Below are 21,094 nucleotides of genomic sequence, written 5' to 3'. Positions count from 1 at the left end.
GTGGGTTTTTTTCGTACCAAAAAGGTGCTGGATAACATATTGTTTCTTGCTTTTGGTGTTGATGGCGGATTATCACCCTACAAGATGCTTAGCTGTTTAAGTGCCTCATATAATTGTTAACTATGATTTTTCAAACTTTAGTAATATAATTTGTAATACAAAATATTCTAAAAATTTGAAAATCTATTTTTTTAAACTTTGTAGAGGTGATGGTATGCTGCATATCAGCACAATAAAGCACTGCTCATGTGTGACTAATGATTGTAAAAAAAATGGAACCTGTCCTCCTTCAGTCTTCTGAACATTCCTCCTTGAGCAGCAATGCAATATTGTCTTGCTGGGTGGCACTGCATCTCTTAATTCACACCAGGAATAAACTGGAATGAGTCCAGCATCACTCCCACTGGTGCTGTCCAAGGATATTACATATTGTAATATCAACAGAAAATATGTACCAGTTTCTCTCTGTGTTTTGATGACACTAACTTTGTCTTTCTTGACTCCTCCTCTAATTGTTATGTGTCAGAGTCTAGCATTTGGATAGGAAGGAATTTCCTTCATATATAGACCTTGGAAAAGACCAAACTTGTTGGCTTCAATCCCTGCACCAAAATCCAATTGTTAGTCACTAACTCTATTCCTCTTCCTGGTAACTCTGACATTTAACGAATTGATTTACAATGTTGGTGTTATATGCTTCTGACCATCGAACCACACATCCACTTACCAGACTTGGATAGAATGGATGTGGAGAGGATGTTTCCTTGAGCGGGAGAGTCGAGAACTAGGGCCTCAGAATTAAAGGATGTTCCTTTAGGAAGGAGATGAAGAGGAATTTATTTAGTCAGAGGATGGTGAATCTGTGGTTCTTTGCCACAGAAGGCTGTGGAGACCAAGCCAATGGTTATTTTTAAGGCAGAGATGGATAGATTCTTGATTAGTGCAGGTGCCAGGGGTTATGGGGAAAAGGCAGGAGAATGGGGTTAGGAGGGAGAGATAGATCAGCCATGATTGAATGGCAGAGTAGAATTGATGGGCTGAATGGACTGTCTGCTCATATTACTTATGATCTGACCTTATGACTATCTCTTACAGCATATCTTCCCTCTCTAATTTCATGCTCTGCCTCAACACTACTGTGGTTTTCCAGTTAATCAATGTCTAGTTTTTAAATCTTTCTCAGTTCGCTATCATATGGTCATAAGGTCCTAAGGAATAAGAATAGAATTAGGCCATTCGGCCCATCGTCTACTCTGCCATTCAATCATGGCTGATCTATCTCTCCCTCCTAACCCCATTCTTGCAACACCCTTGTCACCGCTTCCAATACACGATCTTCAGAGATTCTTCACACCTCCAATCTGTTCTCATGAACACTCCTGTGTTCCATCCATGTCAGCAAATACCCTAAAGTCTGGAATTCCTGTATTTAATCACTCTACATCTCCTCTCATTTTTAAGATGCTACGACACAATGACCAGACTTTTGATCATCAGGTGTACTGACTTATTTTATTGTCAATAGACAATAGACAATTGGTGCAGGAGTAGGCCATATCTAACTCTCACTTGAAAGCATCCAGAGAGTTGGCCTCCACAGCCTTCTGAGGAAGAGAATTCCACAGATTCATAACTCTCTGGGTGAAAATGTTGTTCCTCATCTCCGTTCTAAATGGCCTACCCCTTATTCTTAAACTGTGCCCCTTGGTTCTGGACTCCCCCAACATCGGGAACATATTTCCTGCCTCTAGCGTGCCTAATCCCTTAATAATCTTATATGTTTCAATAAAATCCCCTCTCATCCTTCTAAATTCCAGAGTATACAAGCTCAGTCGCTCCATTATTTCAACATATGACAGTCCCGCCATCCTGGGAATTAACCTTGTGAACCTATGCTGCACTCCCTCAAGAGCAAGAATGTCCTTCCTCAAATTTGGAGACCAAAACTGCACACAATACTCCAGGTGTGGTCTCACTAGGGCCCTGTACAACTGCAGAAGGACCTCTTTGCTCCTATATTCAACTCCTCTTTTTATGAAGGCCAACATGCCATTAGCTATCTTCACTGTCTGCTGTACCTGCATGCTTACTTCCAGTAACTGATGAACAAGGACAACCAAATCTCATTGTACTTCCCCTTTTCCTAACTTGACACCATTCAGATAATAATCTGCCTTCCTGTTCTTGCTACCAAAGTGGATAGCCTCACATTTATCCACATTAAACTGTATCTGCCATGCATCTGCCCACTCACCCAACCTGTCCAAGTCACCCTGCATCCTTATAACATCCTCCTCACAGTTCACACTGCCACCCAGCTTTGTGTCATCTGCAAATTTGCTAATTACTTTTAATCCCTTCATCTAAGTCATTAATGTATATTGTAAATAGCTGCGGTCCCAGCACCGAGCCTTGCGGTACCCCACTAGTCAGGTAATGGTAGTGATCTGCCATTCTGAAAGGGTCCCATTAATCCTTACTCTTTGTTTCCTGTCTGCCAACCAATTTTCTATCCATGTCAGTACCCTACCCTCAATACCATGTGCTCTAATTTTGCCCATTAATCTCCTATATGGGACCTTATCAAAGGCTTTCTGAAAGTCCAGGTACACTTCATCCACTGGCTCTCCCTTGCCCATTTTCCTAGTTACATCCTCAAATAATTTCAGAAGATTAGTCAAACATGATTTCCCCTTCGTAAATCCATGCTGACTCGGACCAATCCTGTTACTGCTATCCAAATGTGCCGCTATTTCATCTTTTACAATTGACTCCAGCATCTTCCCATCCACTGATGTCAGGTTAACTGGTCTATAATTCCCTGTTTGCTCTCTCCCTCCTTTCTTAAAAAGTGGGATAACATTATCTACCCTCCAATCCACACGAACTGATCCTGAATCCAGAGAACATTGGAAAATGATCACCAATGCATCCACGATTTCTAGAGCCACTTCCTTAAGTACCCTGGGATGTAGACCACCAGGCCCTGGGGATTTATCAGCCTTCAGTCCCATCAGTCTACCCAACACCATTAGCTGCCTAATGTGAATTTCCTTCAGTACCTCTGTCACCCTAGGTCCTCTGGCCATTATTATATCTGGGAGATTGTTTGTGTCTTCCTTAGTGAAGACAGATCCAAAGTACCTGTTCAACTCATCTGCCATTTCCTTGTTCCCCATAATAAATTCATCTGTTTCTGTCTTCAAAGGACCCACATTTGTCTTAACTATTTTTTTCCTCTTCACATACCTAAAGAAGCTTTTACTATCCTCCTTTATATTCTTGGCTAGCTTACCTTCGTACCTCATCTTTTCTCCCCGTATTGCCTTTTCAGTTATCTTCTGTTGCTCTTTAAAAGTTTCCCAATCCTCTGGCTTCCCACTTATCTTTGCCATATTATACTTCTTTTCTATTTTTATACTGTCCTTGACATCCCTTGTCAGCCACGGCCACCTCTTACCCCTCTTAGAATCTTTCTTCCTCTTTGGAATGAACTATACCTGCACCTTCTGTATTATTCTGTATTGTTGCAGTGCTAAATTTGGTTTCATAATTGCCTTGGGATATTTTATTGTGGTAATGTGCTATATAAATACAAATTGCTCCTGTTGTTTATGCAGTCTCAGATGTTGTATCGATTTATCTCTCCTTTTATCCGTGCCATCTGTATTTTAGAATCAGTAAATGATGTGACACAAAGATAGACACAAAATGCTGGAGTAACTCAACGGGGCAGGCAGCATCTCTGGAGAGAAGGAATGGGTGACGTTTCAGGTCAAGACTCTTCTTCAAGAGGAAAGGAGAATTCATAGAGGGAGAGCAGTGAGAGAGGATGTGGCTGAACTCTCATCAGAGAGAGGAAGAGAACTTCTTCAAAGTAGACGTACCTTGAGGAGATTTCGCAGAGGTGCGGACAAAATGTGTAGGAAACAACTGCAGATGTTGGTTTAAATCGAAGGTAGACACAAAATGCTGGAGTAACTCAGCAGGACAGGCAACATCTCTGGAGAGAAGGAATGGGTGATGTTTTGGGTCAAGACCCATTCCTTCTCTCCAGAGATGCTGCCTGTCCCGCTGAGTTACTCCAGCATTTTGTGTCTACCTTTGATTTAAACCAGCATCCGTAGTTCTTTCCTACACATGTGGCACAAAGAGTTCATTGTGTCTATGTCAGCACCATTGAAACTGCAGTCCAATCTTTGCTGACTTTCTTTTATCTTTCCCATGTATCTTATTTTTTACCTTGAAGTATGTCAGTATTCTCTGTGAAGGATGAAGGGGGCTACCTTTGCTATTACAATGGCATAACAATGCTCCATGATCAAATCTATTTAAAACAATATGCAAAACCATGAGCCATGGCAATGGATAGGTAATGTACAGAAGTGGGTTCACACAGTTAACTGTTTTGACATCTGTACACAGAGAAGAAAGGTTGTAAATAATGAAGATGTTTGAGGCTGAAACGTGCTTGGCGCAGAGCTCCAACCCATCTGTTTCCAAATTCATGTTCAGCATGGATTGCCAAAAGCACATTGAGAGCAAGGTCAATAGTGGCACATGGAAAGATAAGGAAGAATTGAACTGATTTCTGTAGCACTCTCCATCACCATTGAACATACCAAAACTATTACAGCTACTGAAGGGTTTTTTGAATGGAGGTCACTATTTTAGCCATTCCCTAATGATTGAGGATGGCTTGTTTCCTCCCCACTTTTGTGGGCTCAGAGGTGCCAATGAGGCCAGCGTCGGAACTGCCATGGGGAAGTCATGCAATGATATGCTCCTTTCATTGCCCCCACAGAGCTTCTCGGTACTCCCAATGAATGAACTCAAAGGTCTCCCACATGCTCTCTGAGTGGTCCTGGGTTAGAGATTATTGGCGTCAGTATTTAAGCACATTCTTGAATCTTGTCTTCTTCCACCAGGTAAAATCTCATGTGGTGTCAGGCATGTACACAACATGGCCGGTCCAACAAGTTTCACTCAGACACTCTTGTGACATGAGAAAACCAACGGCCAATTGGAAAAAGCATTTTGAATGGGACCGCATAGAGTATCATGACAAAAAGCAGATCTACAAATGTGGGTTGCGGGATAGTTATTGATCACGACAGCTGGGAGTACAAAGACTACTTTAAGTAGTGCCCCGGGATCTTCCAAATCTAGTCGAGACCACTGACAGCCTCAGTTTAATATCTTAACTGAAAATGCCTTCTCCAACAACGTTGCATGCCCTCAGAATTAAAGCAGAATTGATCCAGATTGCATGGTCATGGTTCTGGAGTACCTTTCCAGCTGGGAGGCAAGTATGTGTTTTAAACCATAGTTGACAACAGGGAACAAATCTGTAATTAATCGCTTCAGGGTTCCATAGAGTGGGTGAACCAGTATTAGTTTTGTTTAGGTTAGTTAGTTTTGAGATACAGTGTGGAAACAGGCCCCTCAGTCCACTGAGTCCGCATTGACCAGTGATCACCCATACACTAGTTCTATCCTACACGCTCGGGACAATTTACTGAAGCCAATTAACCTACAAACCTGCAGGCCTTTGGAATGTGGAAGGAAACTGGAGCACCCGGAGAAAACCCATGTGGTCACAGGAAGGATGTACAAACTCCACACAGACAGCAACTGTAGTCAGGATCGAACCTGGATCTCTGGTGCTGTAAGGAAGTAACTCTACCACTGCGCCACTATGCAGGAATTATGGAATTTGCTTGATATCCCTTAGGAAATCTACAATCCATGTGCAATACTTGGGAATGAATTGTGTGTCCTGCAGTGGTATGCAGGGAGGTTTTGTGAGGAGCCTGCTCCCCCACTTTGCTCCATGTCAGACAAATTTTCTTAGTTTATTTATATATCCCTGTTTGCCAGTTAAGAGTCAAGAGACAAAGTCAAGAATGTTAAATTGTCATTTCTACTAGCAACAGAACAATTAAATTCTTACTTGCGGCAGTTTTACAGACCCATTAACATAAAACACACAAATAAATATACAATGAAAGATGTTTTAAACTCGAATGAGTGCAGTGAAACATTACGACGATGTTCCAGAACTGGAGGGCCTGAGCAATAGGGAGATGGTGGGCAGGCTAGACATTATTCCTTGGAGGACAGCAGGCCGAGGGATGATCATATAAAGGGTGGTATGATAGCGCAGTGATAGAGTTGCTGCCTTACAGCTCCAGAGACCCGAGTTCAATCCTGACTATGAGTACTTGTTTGTATGGAGTTTATCTGTTCTCCCTATGACCTGCATGGGTTTTCTCCGGGATCTCTGGTTTCCTCCCACAATCCAAAGATGTACAGGTCTGTAAATTAATTGGCTTGGTATAACTGTAAATTGTCCCTAGTGTGTGAAGGATAGTGTCAGTGTGTAAGGATCGCTGGTCAGCATGGATTCGGTTGGCCGAAGGGCCTGTTTGATATGGTAAATGCAATACCCAAGGTAGGGGTATTAAGAATCAGAGGACAATAGGTTTAAGGTGAGAACAGCAATATTGAATAGGAATCTGAGGGGCAACTTTTTCACTCAGAGGGTAATGGCTATATGGAACGAGGTGCCAGAGTAGGTATCTTAGATGGGGCATCGCAACTTGGGCTGAAGGGCCTGCCTCCATGCTGTATGACTCTATGACTCTCATGATCAATAAATCAATAAATATAATAAGAATATAATAATCAATAATACCAGGTAACTAGTTCATGATAGTGCAAACCGTAGAGCGTTCCCACTTCTCGAACCCAAAAGTGTTTTGATTTATAAGAAAATAACTGCAGATGCTGGTACAAATCGATTTATTCACAAAATGCTGGAGTAACTCAGCAGGTCAGGCAGCATCTCGGGAGAGAAGGAATGGGTGACGTTTCGGGTCGAGACTCTTCTTCAGACCATTTAATCATTTAAATGATTTAACCATTTTAAGCCAGAATCAGAAACTGTGAATGGCCATATTTCACATTGTTTTCAGAAACTCAATGAGTTACTTTATATTTAACCATTCACATGTAATAATTACCTAATAATTATCATTCCATCTGTTCACCTGCTCCTTCTAATTAAAACCACTAAATATTTTTTAAGATCAATATTTTTTGTGAATAAATTTAGGGTTTGATGCAGATTGCAGTGAGTGGATTTTGTGGGGAGCATATGGTTTGACAGCCAGCCAAACTATGGAAAGTCTTTGAAATGAAATGGCATCACCAAGCAAAAGATTGTTAAAACCCTATTAAAATGTTCCAATTACATGGGGTCATTTTTCACTATGTACAGCAGGTTGCAAACTTTCCTGTGTTGTGATCTAATAACAAATGGCTTCAGTTTTCAATAAATTATTACTTTAAGTTCACGGTGCTGGTATGTGTTAGTAATAAGAAGTGGCAGCTCTGTTAGTTGAGGTTTGCTGAGTTATAAGCACGAGCATCAGCGCATGTTCACCCAAAACTCTGAGATCTGCAATTAAATTCACACCCTGGGAGTGTTCCTCTTGCTAAATAGAACTATCCTGTTTATAGTTGTGAGCTCTATAATATAAAGGCTTTAGTGAAGATAGGAGAGAGGATTCATGAAGATTATATCAAAACCCAGAGGTTATAAACATTTGTAAAATCTGAGTGACGCTTTCTCTTGAACAGAAAGTTGTTGCAGGTGACCGGAGAGAAGGCTTTCAAATTGAGAGAAGATTGGGGGGGTTCAATAAGTTAGACGTGGAGAATTTGCGTCCACGTGTGTGGACAAGAAAATTCCGGCCAATATCTATTCCCACATAAATTCAATGGAGAGTTCAGCAGAAACTTTGGTAAGAATGAGTAACTTACCACCCCAGTTCAGCACTTATTGGAAACCTAAAGATTACTCATAACTAAAAAGGGATAGAGGATATCTGGTAGACTGAAATAGAAGTCTGTGGGGAGACTCACATGGAGCAGTTAATAGTGCAGTTGCTTCACAGCTCCAGCAGCCTGGGTTCAATCCTGACCTTTGGTGCTGTCTGTATGGATAGCATGTTCACCCTGTGACTGTGTGGGTTTGCTTTTGGTACTCCAGATTCCTCACAGTGTGCAAAGGTTGGTAGGTTAAATGGCCACTGTAATTTACACCTTGTATGTAGGTGAGTGGTAGAATCTCAGGGGGATTGATAGAAATGTGGGAAGCATAAAATGGGATTTGTGCAAGATTAGTAGAAATGGATGTTTGATGGTATTCAGCAATCTCGTGTCTGAGCTGTGTGACACCATGACTCTAGAAACACCAGCACAAATCAGTAAGCACTGTAAATTCTTTGTTTTTATTCCATTACAAAGCATTTCTTGCAGTTGCATGTTTTATTTACATCTGTTCTAATAAAAAAAAGTATAGCAAAGGAATGATTACATCCTGAAGTGCTTTGACCTTATGTGTCAGGGTCAGGGTTGATATTGTGCTCTGGAAAGTCCTGTACTTTATCTGGGCCAACATTGTTGGTGCTCAGTTGATTAAGTGCTTTTCTGGCTGAGGTGTTGCTTTTTTAAAAATAGACACAAAGTGCTGGAGTAACGAACAGAATCTCTGGAGGAAAATGATGGGTGACGATTCAGGTCGGGACCCTTCTTCAGACTCTTCCAGTTTCTTTTCTAGTTTGATTTTAAATTGAGGTCCCACTGGTTCTCAATGTAACATATGGGATTATTTCAAAGAAGAGGAATAGAGTTCTCATCAGCAATTTTCCCTCATTGTCATTGGAGCACACTCATCAATCATCACACAATTTTTGGCGGAACCCTGATCTCCAATGTTACTTCACACGTGAAGCACTTCATTGATTTTAGTGGTTTGGTACATCCTGAGTTGTGAAAGTCACTAAGTAGGTGCAAGTCATTCATTTTTATTTCTGAAGGTGTGTGATTATTGTTCTGCTATGTAAGAAATTACAATGGTTGATAGTGAAGAAGGTGATTAGAAGCTACAGGATGCTATTGATCAGCATAGCATTATAGAGCTATACAGCACAAAAACAGGCCTTTCAGGACATCTGATCCATACCGACCAAGTTGCCTAACTGAACAATTCCCACTTACGCGCACCTAATCTGCATCCCTCCAAACCTTTCCTAGCCATGTTTCTGTTCTTTAATATGTCATAATTGTGTCCAAATAAACCACTTCCTCTGACAGCTCATTCCATTAGTTGGTACTTTTTTGCACATCTTTTATTCATTGTTCCTTATTTCTCGATATCATCGTCTATATCTCTCATTCCCCTTTCCCGTGTCTTTCAGTCCGAAGAAGGGTCTCGACCCGAAACTTCACCCATTCCTTCTCTCCAGAGATGCTGCCTGTCCCGCTGCATTACTCCAGCTTTTTGTGTCTATCTTCGGTTTAAACCAGCATCTGTAGTTCCTTCCTGTACCATTAGTTGGTAAAGTGGCCAGGGAAACAGGAGGTGGAATTTAATCCTCAAAAGTGAATGTTGGTGCACTTTGGGAGGAGTAATGGTAAGACGTACAATGAAGGGCCATAGAGCGAATTGAGGAATAGCAGGGTCTTGGTATACAAGTCCTGAAGGTGGGATCACACAGAGATAAGGTGGTGAAGAAGATATATATGATTCTTGCCTTTATTAGCTAGGGAATAAAATATAACAGCAGGCAAGTTATGTACAACTTTGTAAAACGTTAGGTAGGACACAGATGAAGGACTATGTACAATTCCTGTTAACAAACTGTGCTCAGGACGAGATTATACTAGAGAGGTGCAGAGAAGATTCACTAGCATCTTGCCTGGAATGGAGCATTTCAGTTGTGAGAGAAACTGGATAGGCTGGATTTGTTACTCCTGGATTGGAAAAACCTGAGGGGTGATCTAAGTATAGAAAAGCATCTGGGATAGCAGGTAATTTTTCTCCCATAAGCATAGGTTAAGGGTAAGGATTATGAGATTTATAGGGAATTCTTTTCACTCGGAGAGTAGTTCGTATCTGGAACACCCCCAGATTTTGGACTTTCATGTCTATCCAACCACTAATCAAGCTTATATTTCTCATGTCAAGGAAGAAGGTCATTTGGCTTATTGACTCTATGCTCATGTTCACAGCAATCCTATTCCCCTATTCCCTCTCACATGCCTTTCAATTCCACCCTAATTCTCCTCTATTCACCTGCATTCAGAGTAATTTACAGCAGCCAATTAATCTGGCATGTCAGCATGTCTCTAAGATGTAGCAGAAAACTAGAGCACCCAGGGGATATTCAGTTAGAAACAGGGAGAATATGCAGTCTCCATATAAACAGCACCAGAGGCCAGGCTCAAACCCAGGTCTCTGGAAATGTGAAACGGCAGAACCAGCCGTTGCAACAGTGTGCAATCCTTATGCCCTTGCCTTCGCTTAACTGGATTATGCATTCGGATCTTATAGTAGGCATCAACTGTTCCAATATTTGAACGACTCAGGGGACTTTTGTTGGATGCAATCAAAACCTTGAGAAGCTTTGAAATAGTAAGTAAGAAGAAACCATTTAAGTTGATTAGTAACAACAAATGTAAAAGGATCAGAGCAGGGATGTGAAGGCACTTGTTTATGCAGCTTGCTGTTATGAACCGCATTGTACAGCCTACCTGACAGGATAGTGGAAACAGTAGCTTGCAACAGGGAATTAGATAAACACCCAGAAAACAAACATTTAATGCAGGCTGCAAAGAGATAGGGAAGAGGGAAGGGGCTCATTTGGAGAGTTCCCTCAATGATCCAGCACAGCCACATCTAATAATACCTCAGTCCACCTCAGTCCTGCACTGGGGTATCAGTGTCGAAATATAAGTAGTTATCAGAAATGTGAGACAGTTGTAGTGTGTGCCATATAGATACTCAACAATTTAACTTTGGCAATCAGTTTTCCTGCTGTATTCCCACTTAAATCTTTCAAGTTACACACGAGGAACAATTTACACGTATACCAAGCCATTTAGCCTACAACCCTATATGTCTTTGGAGTGTAGGAGGAAACCAAAGATATCAGAGAAAACCCATGCAGTCAAGGGGAGAACGTACAAACTCTGTACAGACAGCACCCGTGGTCAGGATCGAACCTAGGTCTCTGGCGCTGCAAGCACTGTAAGGCAGCACCTCTACTGCTGTGCCACCATGCTGCCCACATGAATGGAAGATTTTACAATGTCATTTTTACCAAGTAACAGAGAGCCAATGCCTTTATCTACAGATTTCTGCATCTATCATTAGAGACATGCACCATCATATAGTGTGTGTATATGTGTGTGCATGCTGGTGATGTTGTAAATATGTCCATCTGGTCATATCTGTGTAAGTGCATACATATGTTGTCCATGTATGAATCACCACAACAAGAGAATGCAGGATTCATGTAGAATTTTTCCATGCTGTTACATCTGATGCGCCAGCTCCAGGTGTTTGTAAGGCAAGCAAACCATTCAGTCTCCATCCCATCCCCTGGCTTGAGGAAGGGCTATTGTACTATTGATATATTCAAGAGAGAGTTAGATTTCGCTCTTAGGGCTAATGGAATCAAGGGATATGGGGAGAAAGCAGGAACGAGGTACTGATTTTGGATGATCAGCCACAATCATATTGAATGGTGGTGCTGGCTTGAAGGGCCGAATAGCCTTCTCCTGCACCTATTTTCTATGTTTCTATGAACTATTCTGCTTCTGTCAGGAATAGATCCACAAAGTGGAGAAGGGGAAAGAGGGAATTACGTGAACTAAAAATGGGGGTGCCTCGACCCAGGTCAAGGGATCAGCTTTAAGAATAAAATGAAGAGAAATTTATTATTCAGACGTTTGCAAATCTTTGGTATTCTGCACCCTGAAACGCTGCTGTTGCTCAGTCATTGAATTTCAAGTAGATTATTCGAGATAATAAACTCCCCATTAAGATATGCCAATCCAGTTACACACACAATGTGAGGATTGTGTGTTTTTTTTAATTGTAGGATGGACATGGGGACAAAATCCATAGAGTAATGCTAAAATTCCTTTGGCTGTTTCTTTATCGCTAGCTGATCTAATGTAAGGTTTCAGGAAACAGACCAAGAGTTAGCACAAACTACTTTGATGCAAGTAAACTAAAGCTCCTGTATCAAAGCAGAGAGTAATGAAACCTATCACCTCACACTAATGCAACAATGTATATCCAAATCACAAACCCCATTATCTCTAATAAATAGCAATCCACATTGCTCTAAAAATCTGCACCATCATATCCTCATTTCTGTTCAATCCCAGCTTAATATCTGTAAACACCTCTGCTCATTTTTCACTCCTAGTCAATGTTTCCCAGAGATTCTGATCAAAAACTAACCAACTACTATCAGATCACAACGCCCAGTATATACAATCTCCATTTTCATCACACGCAAGATGTGAATCTCTACATTTAGCTCTAATATTTTTCCTACATGAGTTAATTAAAATGAAAGGCTTGACGTGGGTAGGCTTTTCCCTTTGAGAGTGGGGAAAATTCCAACAAGGAGACATAGCTTCAGAATTGAGGGACAAAAGTTTAGGGGTAACATGAGGGGTAACTTCTTTACTCAGAGGGTGGTGGCTGTATGGAATGGGCTTCCGGTGGAAGTGGTGGAGGCTGGCTCGATTTTATTATTTAAGAGTAAATTGGATAGGTATATGGATAAGAGGGGATTAGAGGGTTATGGTCTGAGTGCAGGTAGATGAGACTGGGTCAGGGAGAGTGGTCGGCGTGGACTGGAAGGGCCGAACGGGCCTGTTTCCGTGCTGTAGTTGTTATATGGTTATATGGTTAAAGTAAGGAACGAGGATTGAAATGAATGAATGAAGTGTCTTCTACCTTGTCTTGCTCCATCACTGAAAGACATTTATCAAAACTGGAGGTGCTGGGGAAGGCTAGAAGGAAGACATCCACTTGTTAAGGATTAATGAAACCCTGTTAGGAGCCAATTGTGTTTTGTGCAGGGAGAATATAAATGCAGTCCTAAACTCATATTTAACACCAGAGAGGATTGTAAAATATTGGAAAAGTAATAATCTCCAATTATATTGAATTGAAATAGGTCAATAACTGTAACAATGCTGTGGATGTCACATGTCATTAGATAAAAGTAAATATTCCTTATTTTACTATAATTCTCCAATTCACTGTGCAAGGGATCATCCATTAAGAGAACGCGTTGGCCTGGAAATTCTACTGCACGACTCAAAGGTTTTTGTGTGGGATGCGACTGTGTTACCAACTCAGTAGTGAGAGCATTATCAACACAATGTTGGAAATTGAATCCAAATCCTCCTTGTACTTTGTGGAATAATTTCAAACAGTGTGGAACATTCCCATAAATAATGTAGGCCATGCACACCGTAGTTTAACTTGACAGTTAAAGGAATTCAGCTTTGCAATGCCATGAAGATGAGGCATCCATTATCTTCAAGATAGGCAACCTTTCACTTTTTGAAAGTGATTTTAACTGTTCTTGTTTTCCCTCGCCACCTCCCATTAGCCCCTTCTGCTGACGCCTTCTCTACCTCCCCTGGTTCTCAGGCCTTCTGCCCCTTAAATGCCACTTTACCCACTCCAAACCTCAACCTCCCCCACCCCCCTCCCACCACCACCACCCGTCCAATGGCGTTTCTGACTGATCACAGCCCAAAGTATTCTCTGGCCAAACTTCCCCACCCCAAGCTCCTAATTCTGGCATTAGGTTCTGCCTCTGAGATTCCATATCCACATTCCCTTTCCATTTCCCACCACTCCTGATCATCCCTGTTCCACCACATTGAGGAGTTAGTAGATTAAGAATGTGTTGCAGTCTGTTCAGTAAGCCTTGCACATACCAGTGCTTAAGGCCATACAACTTCTCAGTACTTTTGAGTACCATACAACTTCTAGCCAGTTTACTTGTCAAGCAACCTGCTTGTGGCCAGCAGGTGATTTGATCCTTCTGCAAATTGGATCAAATTGTTGGCCTCCTGGATTGAGTGTCACAGTGGTGTCCCATGCAGAGAATGATTGTTCTGCTGTTAAAGGTACAGTGCATTCAGAAAGTATTCAGACCCCTTCACTTTTTCCACATTTTGTTACGTTACAGCCTTATTTTAAAATGGATTAAATTCATTTTGTTTATCATCAATCTACACACAATACCTAATAATTTAAAAAAAGTGAAAACAGGTGTTTAGAAATTTTTGCAAATAATTTTTTTTAAAAAACTGAAATATCACATTCACATAAGTATTCAGACCCTTTACTCAGTACGATGTTGAGGCACCTTTGGAAGCAACTACAGCCTCAAATCTTCTTGGGTATTACGCTACAAACGTGGCACACCTGTACTTGGGTAATTTCTCCCATTCTTCTCTGCAGATCCTCTCAAGCTCTGTCAGGTTGGATGGGGAGCGTCGATGCACAGCTATTTTCAGGTCCCTCCAGAGATGTTCGATCGGATTCAAGTCCGGGCTCTGGCTGGGCCACTCAAGGACATTCAAGACTTGTCACAAAGCCACTCCTGTATTGTCTTGGCTGTGTGCTTAGGGTCATTGTCCTATTGGAAGCTGAACCTCCGCCCCAGTCAGAGGTCCAGAACGCTCTGGAGCAGGTTTTCATCAAGGATCTCTGTACTTTGCTTCATTCATCTTTCCCTCGATCCTGACTAGTCTCACAGTTCCTGCTACTGAAAAACATCCCCACAGCATGATGCTGCCACCACCATGCTTCACCATAGATATGGTATTGGCCAGGTGATGAGCGATGCCTGGTTTCCTCCAGACGTGACGCTTGGCATTCAGGCCAAAGAGTTCAATCTTATTTTTATCAGACCAGAGAATCTTGTTTCTCATGGTCTGAGAGTCCTTTAGGTGCCATTTGGCAAAGTCCAAGCAGGCTGTCATGTGCCTTTTACTGAGGAGTGGCTTCCGTCTGGCCACTCTATCATAAAGGCCTGATTGGAGGAGTGCTGCAGATATAGTTGTCCTTCTGGAAGGTTCTCCCATCTTCACAGACAAACTCTGGAGCTCTGTCAGAGTGACCATCGGGCTCTTGGTCACCTCCCTGACCAAGGCCCTTCTCCCCCGATTGCTCAGTTTGACTGTGCAGCCAGTTCTATGAAGAGTCCTGGTGGTTCCAAAGTTCTTCCATTTAAGAATGATGGAGGCCACTGTGCTCTTCCGGACCTACAATGCTGCAGAAATTGTTTTATACCCTTCCCCAGATCTGTGTCTCGACACAATGCTGTCTCAGAGGTCTACGGACCATTGCTTCGCTTTGTTTGGTTTTTGGTCTGACATGCACTGTCAACTGTGGGACCTTACATAGACTGGAATTTAGAAGGATGAGGGGGGATCTTATTGAAACATATAAGATAATTAGGGGATTGGACACATTAGAGGCAGATAACATGTTCCCAATGTTGGGGGAGTCCAGAACAAGGGGCCACAGTTTGAGAATAAGGGGTAGGCCATTTAGAACGGAGATGAGGAAGAACTTTTTCAGTCAGAGGGTGGTGAAGGTGTGGAATTCTCTGCCTCAGAAGGCAGTGGAGGCCAGTTCGTTGGATGCTTTCAAGAGAGAGCTGGATAGAGCTCTTAAGGATAGCGGAGTGAAGGGGTATGGGGAGAAGGCAGGAACGGGGTACTGATTGAGAGTGATCAGCCATGATCGCATTGAATGGCGGTGCTGGCTCGAAGGGCTGAATGGCCTACTCCTGCACCTATTGTCTATTGTCTATTGTCTATTTCCAAATCATGTCCAGTCAATTTTATTCACCACTGGTGGACTCCAATCAAGTTGTTGAAACATCTCAAGGATAATCAATGGAAACAGGATGAACCTCAGCTTAATTTTGAGTGTCATAGGAAAGGGTTTGAATACTTATGTAAATGTGATATTTCAGTTATTTCTTTATAATTACTTTGCAAAAAATTTTAAACACCTGTTTTCGCTTCTTCATTCTGGGGTATTGTGTGTAGATTGATGATAATACAATGAATTTAATCTATTTTTAAATAAGGCTGTACTGTAACAAAATGTGGAAAAAGTGAAGGGGTCTGAATACTTTCTGAATGCACTGTAGATATCATTTATTTAACTGTTATCTGATGCCCAATGCCAGTACTCCTGGCAGTGGATGTGGTATTCAGGATTGAACCCGGGTCTCTAGCGCTGTAAAGCAGAAACCCTCCCGTTGCGCCATGATGCATTAACCAAAAAATCAAGTTGACGCCTTTCTTCATTTTGATGGAGTGGGTGGAAGATACGATGTGAACATTTTATTCATCCCCGGAGGGAGATTGGTCTGCCAACCGTCACAACACACAACAAGGTACACAAAAACTTGAAATTAAAAGTGAAAACAAAAATAAAAAGTCAAGCGACTGTTGGCTGATAGCCATGTGCACAGAACCTTCACAGGAACAAATGAACAAACAAACGAGATGGGAGTGAGGCAGATACTGGTAAGTGACAAAGGGCTAGATATGAAAGGGAGACAAAAGGGTGCCAGATAATGAAACAAGTGGAATGAAATGTAAAGTCGAATGGAGGGATATGGGTGATCGTGTTACCAAACACATGCTCTGTCCATCAAGTCCTGCAGGAACTCCTGATTGCTAACAATTTTAACTCCACTTCCATTCCCATTCTGGCCTTTCTGTCCTCAGCCTCTACCACTGTCAGAGTGAGGCCACACGTAAATTGGAGATCTGGCGTTGGAGAGTGTCTAGAGAAGATTTACGAGAATGATCTCAGGAATGAGTGGGTTAACATATGATGAGCGTTTGAAGGCACTGGACCTGTTCTCACTGAAGTTTAGAAGGATGAGGGGGGATCGCATTGAAACTTACCTAATAGTGAAAGGCTTGGATAGAGTGGATGTGGAGAGGATGTTTCCACTAGCAGGAGAGTCTAGGACCAGGGGCCATAGCCTCAGAATATAAGGATGCATCTTTAGAAAGGAGATAAGGAAGAATTCATTTACTTCGGGGGTTGTGAATCTGTGGAATGCCTTGTCACAGATGGCTGTGGAGGCCAAGCCAATGGATATTTTTAAGGCAGAGATTGACAGGTTCTTGATTAGTACGGGTGTCAGACGTTATGGGTAGAAGGCAGGAAAATGGGGTTGAGAAGGAAAGATAGATCAGCAGTGTTTGAATGGTAGCATAGACTTGATGGGCCGAATGGCCTAATTCTGCTCCTTTCACCTATGAACATGAACGTACAAGCCAGCAGCGCCCTGTCCCCTTCTCCATACACATATTTCCCTGTAATTTCTGTAGGAAAATAACTGCAGATGCTGGTACAAATCAAAGGTATCACAAAATGTTGGAGTAACTCAGCAGGTCAGGCAGCATCTTGGAGAGAAGGAATGGGTGACGTTTCGGGTCGAGACCCTTCTTCAGACTGTTGTCAGTGGGGGGGCGGGACAAAGAAAGGATATAGGTGGAGACAGGAAGATAGTGGGAGAACTGGGAAGGGGGAGGGGAAGAGAGGGACAGAGGAACTATCTAAAGTTAGAGAAGTCAATGTTCATACCGCTGGGCTGTAAGCAGCCCAAGCGAAATATGAGGTGCTGTTCCTCCAATTTCCGGTGGGCCTCACTATGGTACTGGAGGAGGCCCATGACAGAAAGGTCAGACTGGGAGTGGAAGGGGTAGTTGAAGTGCTCAGCCACTGGGAGATCAGGTTGGTTAAGGCGGACTGAGCGAAGGTGTTGAGCGAAATGATTGCTGAGCCTGCATTTGGTCTCACCGATGTAGAGAAGTTGACATCTGGAACAGCAGATACAATAGATGAGGTTGGAGGAGGTGCAGGTGAACCTCTGTCTCACCTGGAAAGACTGTTTGGGTCCTTGGATGGAGTCGAGGGGGGAGGTAAAGGAACAGGTGTTGCATCTCCTGCGGTTGCAGGGGAAAGTGACTGGGGAGGGGGTGGTTTGGTTAGGAAGGGATGAGTGGACCAGGGAGTTACGGAGGGAACGGTCTCTGCGGAACGCAGAAAGGGGAGGAGATGGGAAGATGTGGCCAGTATTGCGATCCCGTTGGAGGATGATTTGTTGGATACGCTGTCTGATGGGGTGGAAGGTGAGGACAAGGGGGATTCTGTCCTTGTCACGAACGGGGGGAGGGGGAGCAAGAGTGGAGCTGCGGGATATAGAGGAGGCCCTAGTGAGAGCCTCATCTATAATGGAAGAGAGGAACAGTGAGGCCCACTGGAAATTGGAGAAACAGCACCTCCTATTTCGTTGGGCAGCTTACAACCCAGCGGTATGAACATTGACTTCTCTAACTTTAGATAGTTCCTCTGTCCCTCTCTTCCCTCCCCTTCCCAGTTCTCCCACTGTCTTCCTGTCTCCACCTATATCCTTTCTTTGTCCCGCCCCCCTGACATCAGTCTGAAGAAGGGTCTCGACCTGAAACGTCACCCATTCCTTCTCTCCAAGATGCTGCCTGACCTGCTGAGTTACTCCAACATTTTGTGATACCTCCCTGTAATTTCTCCTCTTTCCCCTCCCTCCTGTCCCCTTTCATCCGTATCCTTCCCCGTATCTTCGCCTTTCACTCCTGCTTTTCTATCCTTATCTGACACCTTTTTGTCTCCTTTTCACCTCTAACCTTTGTCACCTTTTGTATCCACTTTGTCCTGCCCCCCCCCCTCCCCCACCTCTCTTTTCCAGCTCCCACCACCTCCCTCCCCGCTCCATCAGTCTGAAAGCAGTTCTAATCCAAAATATGGTCTCCCAATACCCTCTGCAGGGGTTGCCCGACATGCTGAGCTTCTCCAGCACTTTATTTTTTGCGTTCTGGTGAATTGGTTTGCTACCAGACGTAAATTCTGAAAATGTTTAGTGTATCTGTCAGAGGCATTTTATTACAGTCCTCTGCTAATGTTTAACTTGTATTTTCATCCCTTTCATCTTAGTTGACAAGGATGTAGCACTTTCTCTGTCTGAGTACTCCTCCCAATTATTTAAGGAAGATTGGAAGATTATGGTTGGAACCTCTGCATTACCATTCCATCTGAGTTTCTGAGAACTTTAAGACAGGAAGTCTGGTTAAAATGGGATAACCCTGCATCTTTGGGCAATGCTGGACAGGATATTTTCTGAACTATTGGAATTTACTTCTAATAAAATCATTCTCCCCTCTTCCATCGCGTGGAAGGAACAAGAGCTTGAAAGCAAATATCCGCCAGGTTCAGGAGAAACTTCTTTCCCACTGTATTCAGATGGCTGAGCGGTCCTCCCACATGCTTGGGTGCAGTCCCAATCTGCCAACCTACTTTATTGCAAACCTTGTAGTTTTTCTCTGTAACTGGAATGCTATAATACTGTTGCAGTATATTCTGCATTCAAGTAATTTTCTCTTTGCACTCTCTGTTATACCAGCGCATGGCTTGATTGTATTCATGTGCAGTACGATTTGATTGGATAACATGCAAAGTTTTTCACTGTATCTCGTTTCACATGACAGTAGTAAGCCAATACCAATCCATGTACCTGTCCATATGTTTTTAAACCTTGTGTGAAATGAATTCAGTGTCAGTGGCTTTGGGATATTTGGAGGCATGAAGGAAGTTTTTCTCTCTAAATGTGAATGCAAAAAAAAATTCAGCCGCAGTATTCCAGTGAAGCTATTGTTGAATATTTAGTACCAGAGCGGTATGCTTTTACTGAGGGTGATTTGTCTCTGTAGAATCTTGCTATGGTGCTGAATAAGATCAGGTAATTTACCATGCTGTCAAGTCAGCTGGCCAGTAGTGTTGCTGCTCCAATCCCCGACATACACTGAAATCATTCAGTTCCTGTCGGGCACTCCATAGCCACATAAATCATGAAGCAGGAAGTTGTGGTGGAAGAGTGAACACAGAGCTAAAAGTATCTGCTCTGCACACTCACCCCTAAATGTTAAAAAGAAAATAGGTCATGTGAAAAGGTGAAAAAGAGAGAAAAAAAACACTTTTGGTTCCTTGATTTAGAATTTGACAAAACTCTCACAGATTTGTTGGTAATAAGTGAGCTCTATTGAAGCACAATGATTGAATACATACAGAATACTTTACGTGGTCTCTCTCGGATGGTTCAGTTCTTCCACAGAGCACAGTTTGCAGTTACTTTCCCTTACTCTCTAACTCTCTAACCTTTGTGCAGTGGAACATTTTTACAGCAATGACAGATTGTAATTGAATATTTCTTTACAGCCACATACCATTCCTGCTGATTTACTGTGTTATGTATCTTACCAAATATAATAAAAGCAGAATAATGCTCCCTCGACAGAGCATCCTGAAGCCAGGCCATCCATTCCTCGTCAAGCTCTTGGAAAGGATCCTTCCTCTTCACTGGAGTCAATTCCAATACACAGGAAATTTCAGGATAAGATTCACGATTTAGTGCTGGGTTGCTATCAGCTTTGCAATGGGCCCTGTTGGCCTTCATAAACTGGGACTGGACTTCACAAATAATTTCCTAGAACTTTTCTAACCCGATAAGCAGGAGACTCGTCTAGAGGGTGGCCAACTAATAATGGAGACCCCCTTGAACGTTGATCTCTTGCCATAACTGATGTGAGAGCCGAGAAGGCACACCAATGTCTCTACCTCCTGACGAAATCTGGCATGTCTTCAGTGATTCTTACAAACATCTACAGATGCACCACAGAAGGCATACCTTTGGGTTGCATCACAGCTTGGTTTGGGAATTGCTCTTCCCAAGACGAAGAAATTATAGAGTTGTAGATATAGCACAGTCCAACACTAAGACCACACTTCCCACCATTGACTCCATCTAAACTCTTCACAGTGTCTCGGAAAAGCAACCAACAAAATCAAAGACTTGAACCACCCCGGTTGTTCCTACTTCTCCCTGCTCCCATCTGGCAGAAGGCAAAGAAGCTTGAAAGCATGTATCACCAAACTCAGGAACACCTTCTTCCCCTCTTCTGAACGGTCCTTCCGTTGAAAAATCAAGTTCTTTACCTTCAGTCTGAATAATCACACGTAATACTGGATGAGCACATCAGATTTATTCCACAGTGGGGTTCTTCCCGTGAACAGTCTCCAGACACAATACTAGTGTCTGAAAAGATCTCAACTCAGGAGAGGGGAAGAACAACT

The sequence above is a fragment of the Rhinoraja longicauda genome, chromosome 8 (genome assembly GCF_053455715.1).
Source record: "Rhinoraja longicauda isolate Sanriku21f chromosome 8, sRhiLon1.1, whole genome shotgun sequence".
NCBI lineage: Eukaryota > Metazoa > Chordata > Chondrichthyes > Rajiformes > Arhynchobatidae > Rhinoraja > Rhinoraja longicauda.
The sequence above is the reverse complement of the archived record's forward strand: the minus strand, read 5'-3'. Positions refer to the sequence as shown.